The sequence below is a fragment of the Boleophthalmus pectinirostris genome, unplaced genomic scaffold (genome assembly GCF_026225935.1).
Source record: "Boleophthalmus pectinirostris isolate CB_2022bp ecotype Guang Dong unplaced genomic scaffold, ASM2622593v1 HiC_scaffold_15, whole genome shotgun sequence".
NCBI lineage: Eukaryota > Metazoa > Chordata > Actinopteri > Gobiiformes > Gobiidae > Boleophthalmus > Boleophthalmus pectinirostris.
Window position 1 is genome coordinate 30,323,792 of NW_026571070.1, and position 7,308 is coordinate 30,331,099.

The following is a 7,308-nucleotide window of genomic DNA, read 5'->3' on the forward strand; positions in this document are numbered from 1 at the left end:
AATGGTCCGATACAGCATCCACATCACTGCAGATCCGCCTGTCAATCTCAGGGTCTTATTCATGAGTGTTTTTTAATTGCAAACTTGCTTTAGTTTGATTTAACGACCCCTAGTAAGAAGCTCTGTGTCCTACTATTAATTATCACTCATCTGTACATTTTCAAAACGTCTTAATCTGATTTCAAACATACCTAAATTAAAAGACGAGCTGACCCTGACGTGATTTGAACACGCAACCTTCTGATCTGGAGTCAGACGCGCTACCGTTGCGCCACAGAGTCCTGTCCACAGTTGGTTTAAATAGCAGCTGTGGGAGGTGGGGGAGGTGATCCTGAACCATGTGCTGATCTGACAGTTCCCACGGTTTGGAGGCCAGTACTGAGCATTAGTGAGATAAATAACATCTATTTTTAAATGATAACGTGACTGAGGAGTCTGGGAGCTGGAAACAGTTTTTACAGCATATTTACAGTAAGTAAGTATTAACGGGTAAGGTCTATAGACTTTAAAAACACAGAGGAGCACTTGCTGTCTGTGTAATCAAAAGGTTTGTCTATTCAGAAGAGGACAAGGTTATACTTTATAATTTGTGCAGTTTGTATGAAGCTGAAACTGGGTGAGAAGTAAGACGACACTGAACACGAAACGGTTTTAAATTTAAAGATATCAGTTTAAAACTTCTGCTGCAGTTCACTCACATAAATGTAAGAAAAACATTTATTCATCATGTGGCGTTTTCACATAATAACAACAATTATGTAAAAACAGCTTTTCTCCTTTGTTTTGTTGTCATATTAGATGAAAAAAAAATATACAGAGAAGATTTTGGATTTCTTATGTAGTATTTAAATAAACAATCTCACTAAAACTGTTCTAAAAAATGCTAACTTTAAGAAGCATACTTCAGATTAGATATCAATAAACCCTGTAGGTTTTGTCAAAATCTTTAATAAACTACAAGACTGTAAAGTTTGATGTGTTTAGGTCCTGCTTTAAGGGTCCATCTTATGTAGGGTGACCAAACATCCGTTTTTCCCCGGACATGTCTGTTTTTTGCGTCCTGTCCTGGGCGTCCAGGTTTTTTTTTTTTTCATAAAGTGATGCAAATGTCCGGGTTTTCATGATCTTTCATTGGGCCATTAAACTGAGCGTCTCTCGTAGCTCTCTGTAACTCAGAAGGAGCGAGCAGACACAAACACTTGGTCAGTTTGCAACATGCCAAAACGCAAATGTGCATTTAACAATGACTTGGACAAGAAATTCTCAGTTGTCCATCCCGGTCGAGACAAGTGGGAGGCCATGTGCACAGCTATGGGAGGTGAGAGTAGCTCAATGTCGAGGTCCCACCCCCCACCTCCGGTAAGGTACCCAGGTTTGCACAAATGGAAATATGGTCACCCTAATCTTATGTCTCTATGGGAGGAAATGCTTTTTCAGAAAACAGCCTTTGAAGTTACAATGTTCCCATAAAACTCTACGGACGCAAGTTGATTCGATCAGATCTCATTTTTCGGGGCAGAGTGGACAATTCAGTTGTTTACACATGAAAGTCTGTATGTGAAGAGACCAAACTGACCAAAAACATAAAACTCAACAAAAAATGCCAATCAAAGTGTAACCAAACAGGACAAGTGGTATTTTTCCAATGAACTTAAATAATACATCATGATAATACAACCAGAGAGTTACTAATATTCTCTTACTTGAGTAGTTTGAGTAGTTTTAGTAGCTTTTTAAATACAAATGTACATGTACTTGTGCACATTTTGGGTTATTCCACCTTCTGATTACTGCAATCCCTAAAAACTGTTAAAAACTAAATACAAATGTTAAATTGACATGAACAATATACCTTACCAGACAAGTGACCCCATCAATCCCAACCTGTCTTCTAACATACGCACATTTAATTGCCCACCTGTGTGCCCCGTCCCCCCTCTCATGTGTACCGTGGTGAACCCCTCTCTCCTCGCTCCGCTCTCCTGCCTTCACCCTGCAGTCATGTTTGCCCACTGAAATGAGTGTCAGAAATCAGGGAGCGCCTCATTTCATGATCCGTCACGAGTCCTCTGTCATCTGACCTCACAGTGAGGCCCAAACCTGGACTTCTGATCATAGGTCCAGTCATTCCAGAGATAAAACCATAAACCATGTGTACAGTCTGACAGTTAAAAGCAGGGGTGTAGTGGGCGTGGTGCGCGGGGGGGTACACCATCCATCCACTTCTCCCTATGCGAGATATAAAAAATAACAAATATAAAATAGCTACAACTTAAATGTCAAACTGAAGCAACTGGTAATGATGAAAACAACCTGCACAGACTCAAGATATCTGCACTACTGTCATATAGTGACCTGAACCAGGACTGAACCAGGACTGAACCAGGACTGAACCAGGACTGAACCAGGACTGAACCAGGACTGAACCAGGACTGAACCAGCAGACACCCTGCTCCACAGGCTCGGGGTTCTCTCTCTTGCTCTCAAGTCCAAGATTAGTCCCGGTTTAGTTGTGATTTAGACCTGGTGCAGACCTGGTGTAGTTCTGGTTTATACCTGCTTCAGTCCTGGTTCAGTCCTGGTTTAAAATTGGTTCAGTCCTGGTTTAGAATTGGTTCAGTCCTGGTTCAGTCCTGGTTTAGACTTGGTTCAGTTCTGGTTCAGTCCTAGTTTAGACTTGATTTAGTCCTGGTTTAGACCTGTTTTAGTCCTGGTTCAGTCCTAGTTTAGACTTGATTTAGTCCTGGTTTAGATCTGGTTTAGACCTGGTTCAGTCCTGGTTCAGTCCTGGTTTAGTGCTGGTTTAGACCTGGTTTAGACCTGGTTTAGACCTGGTTTAGACCTGGTTTAGACCTGGTTCAGTCCTTGTTTAGACTTGGTTTAGACCTGGTTCAGTCCTGGTTTAGATTTGATTTAGTCCTGGTTTAGACCTGGTTTAGACCTGGTTTAAGCCTGGTTCACTCCTTTGTTCAGTCCTGGTTCAGTCATGAATCACATACTCCTACTTAAAAAATCCCCACTACAACTCATTAAAAGTCTCCACCGTCATAACCAAACTCATACTAGACAATGTGGATTAAGTGTCTTGCCTAAAAACAAAACTTTGTCAGAGCGGGAATTGATCCTCTGACTTTTTAGTTGGGGGATCATTGCTCTAACCACTGAGCCACTACAGCTCAATCCCATAAAAAACAAACCTGTCCTCCAGCTCAATTTGAAGAGTTTTAATTCCATGTTTATAGGCCCAATAATTCCACAGATATTAACCATAAACCAGATCAAAACTTCTACAATCACAGTTAAACAGCAAATTCTAGAAGTCTCAAAGTCCCTAGAAGTACATTTGTGACGTTAGATTGCACCCATAACTTTCAGAGCGGAGATGTTCTCATTGCAACTCTTCTGATTAAAGCGCTGCAAAATCCAAACAGTAATTTGCATGTAGATGGTGTCGATCGCTCGGTTTCCACGGTAATTCAATTTAACAACAGTCGGCGAAAACAATTGAAGAGCGTAATACAGTCCCGGCAGCAGCTATAGTATCCCGTCGCGTCTTCGTTTTTCGGAGGAGAGTTGGGTGAGTTTGTCCAAATGAGACGAAGAAATGAGAAAACGATGTACATGATGCTGCTTTTTCTGTCGCAGAGGCTCATGGGAGATTTTTCGTGAAGCTCGGAGTGGATGTGCGTCTTAATATCAAGTGCGTTTAGGGCAAAATGTAGAAGCTGAGATGAAATTTATGTTTTAATATTTTGAAAACACTCAGAACAAGACTTAATAGTGTTCTGACTGTAAACCTGAAAATATTTGGCAACTAAATGACATTCTTTTTTGTGTTTTTAATTGTATTTATTAGATGAATGCATTGATCCATGCTATAATCACAATATTTTTGTTAATATACTGTAGATGTTGAGATGAATTTGCTGTAAAATTTCAATAATACAAACCAAGACCTACACCAAGGCATTAACCATATTTCGCAATGGTGAATTTTCATTGCCCAGACCAAACAATGGGCAGAGGTGGAAAATGTACTGAAAAATTGTAAATAAGTAATCTGTACTTTGCTTAATTCCTACTCAAGTAAAAGCAACTAACTAAAATCTACTTGAGTAAAAGTCAAAAAAGTGCTTCATTTAAAAATGTAATTTGGGTAAAAGTTACTTAGTTGCTTTCAGTTATTTGATGTAAAAAAGGATGAGTCATAAATCTAATCCAGCACAAGTTGTTTTAATCAACTTTTAGGTGATTTTGTTCAGTGCAAACTGTACATTTTAGAGCCTGTTTACACGAGAACGCTTGCGGGTAAAAATGACAAAGTATTTTATCTGAAGTGCCTTTCATTTAAATGGTGACGGTGTTTTTGGGTCCTAAAAACGCAATCTAAAACCACCCTCCAGAGTGGAAAAGTTGAATATGCTCCGCCGTAGCATTTCCGTCTACACTGCCCAAGAAACAAAACTCTGGTCAGATCTGCTCACATCACGTACGCGTTTACGTCACATACATCACCACCTAGTGTCACCTGCGAGCCGCCTGGCATGCATACACAATCCAATTCCACACTCTTTAGCGTCATCGTACGCACGCAGATTTTCTCCCGAAAACACTTGTCTAAACGTAGAATAAAAAGTTTTAAAAATGGAGACCATCATCATATAAAGACAACTGAGCTTAACACTGAGCTCTTCCTTCTTTTTATAGAACTTTATAGAACTTAGAACTTTAACTGCATAACAAATTAAAATAATAATAATAACAATTTTACAATTTGTGAATTTATGGTCCAACTCACAATACTACAATAAAAAAGAAAATTAAACCAAAATCAAAGTATGCAAAACAAAAATGTTGCCCTCATTGCACACATGACGACCTCTGTGACTCAGCACCAACATCCTACAAGTTGATCCAAGACAGACTGACGGTTCTGTACAGTGACTGTACATTTTGTAGTGAAAATGCTGAGTGTGCAGCCTACTCTATTTCCTTTTATTTCCAGCAGATTGTTTTTTGTTTTGTTTTTTGTTTTGTTTTTTTTTGGGGGGGGGGTTCGCATTTCATTTTTTTTCTCTTTGAATCTGATTTTACTCAGTAATGACGGTGGGTTCCAATGTAATGAAGTAAAATACTTGGGACAAAATGTACTCCACTAAAAGCAAAATTACTTATTTCAAAAACTACTTAAAAAACTCCTCAATTACAGTAATGTGAGTAGATGTAATTCGTTACTTTCCGTCCTTTCCAAGTGCAGTCAAATTGTCAGCTCTATCGGCCCATACCCCGGTTATGTGTGTGTGCCAACTTGTATGATGATTGAGTGAATATTTTAGGCCGCAGATGGTTCAGAAATTGCCAAAATTGCCGATCCTTTATAATGACGTGATGTTTCAATTGACCCGTGTGACCTCAAATGACCTCGGATCGTCACCAAACGTTTTTTTTTGCGGCATCGAGCACGGGGACTTGACCCACGTACCAAATTTGGTGACAATCGGTTCATAAATGGTGGAATTATCGCGAGTGGACAGACACACACAGACATACAGAGTGAATACGAAACCTGGTCAACCCTTCGGGGACCCGGTAATGATGGGTTTAGCCCAACCCATCATTACCGGGTCCCCGAAGGCCCGGGCTAAAATGGGCACTCAAAAACTCTGACCCTGACGTGATTTGAACACGCAACCTTCTGATCTGGAGTCAGACGCGCTGCCGTTGCGCCACAGAGTCCTTCAGTGTGATGTTCCAAAACACGTGATGTGAGGACAGCAGCTTGTACAGTTCCCATGCTATAACTTGTCTGACCTCATACTTTTTCTACTACTACTACAAATTTAGTGAAGAAGAAATTTCAAGGTATACTTTGTTTACTCGGTGGAGAATCTGCCAGCTGCTTCTCTTTGTGGAAATATTATTCATTTGCCAGGAATGTTCAACAGTGCCACATAAAAATGATCTATTTCCACAGAGATAAGCATCCAGTCCAATCCAATCCACTTTATTTCTATAGCACATTTCATAAACAAAACAGTTTCCAAAGTGTTGCACAACACAAATGAAACACATCCAATGGAAATATAAAATAAAGCTCTATTTAACGCCACTAGTCCTTGTCATGACACAATTGAACTGGTAAAATCAATTAAGAGCAAGAACACCAACAAAAGAATAAAAAGGTAAAAAAAAACTATAAAAATAAACAAAAGACACAAAGGACCAAAAAACTCATTCCAGATCAATCCAGAGTTTGGGGCCGGTCACAGAGAAGACCCTGTCCCCCCTGGTTTTATGTCTCGTCTTAGGCCCCATGAACTGGAGGTGGCCCTCGTTCCTCAGAGCTCGTTAATTCTAAAACGAACTGGAAGCCAGGGCAACAACATAACGAAGCATGAGACTACATCATGACAAGTTACTGGTTAGACCTGTGGAGAGGCCACTGCTTACACTTACAGGAGGAATGCATGTTTTACAAGGTACTATATCTTTAGGCAATAAAAACAACTGTAACTGAGTGTGAGAAAGATTTAATGCTACACTGTGCAACATTCCAGTGACATTTTCATCTTGCAGGTGGCATATCCTCCACCAGAAAAGTTATATTGTGCCTTTATGCTTTTAAATAAATAAAATATAAATGGATGAATTTGCCTTAAGGAAGCGACTAGAGAAACTGTACTATAAAACTGTATATAAAATCTTAGTATGTCTAGTGCAGTGTTTCCCAAACTTTTTTGAGTTCACCCATATTTTAAAAGTCACAAACCTTCCCAACCCAAGTCAACAGACATTATTTGTAAATCACAAAATAAATTTGTGAGCATTATTGAACATTAATGAGGATATTTTATTGCTGACTGAGTGATCGTGTTTTTAAAAATTAGTATTACTCAAGTTTTAAACAATGAAAAACAGTTCAGTGTTTCCTACAGAAAATTGGTTAGGCAAAGTGGTGCTGCTGAAAGTGAGGAGTGGATCGTGCAGATCGTTAGACAGGCTGGCGCCACCTAGTGCCTCCGTTCAATTTCATTTCTCTCCAGCAACTAGGTCAGGAATCAGAATACACTAGACAGTTCGTAAAAACCTCGGAAGTGCGAGTTCGGGCACCAGCCAATCAGGGAAGAGCCAGACATTCTGTGTTGGCAACGATTCCCGAGATCGAGGATTTAAACCCGGAACAAAGAGAATGATTGGTGAATTTTATCAAGAGGAAAGATGTTATTGTTCTTCTTCCTACAGGTCTGGGAAAAGTTTAATATATCAGTTAGCCTCGTTAATGGCGCATTACATACATCACGACCAAAG

At 39.7% G+C, this 7,308-nt stretch overlaps 2 non-coding genes across 2 annotated transcripts; both read right to left on the bottom strand.

The window, feature by feature from the left end:
• Positions 1 to 209: 209 nt before the first annotated feature.
• Positions 210 to 281, bottom strand: trnaw-cca (transfer RNA tryptophan (anticodon CCA)). The gene has a single exon. It is a non-coding gene; the product is annotated as a tRNA-Trp (tRNA).
• Positions 282 to 5,664: 5,383 nt separating this feature from the next.
• trnaw-cca (transfer RNA tryptophan (anticodon CCA)) lies at positions 5,665 to 5,736 on the bottom strand. The gene has a single exon. It is a non-coding gene; the product is annotated as a tRNA-Trp (tRNA).
• Between the last annotated feature and the right edge of the window lie 1,572 nt (positions 5,737 to 7,308).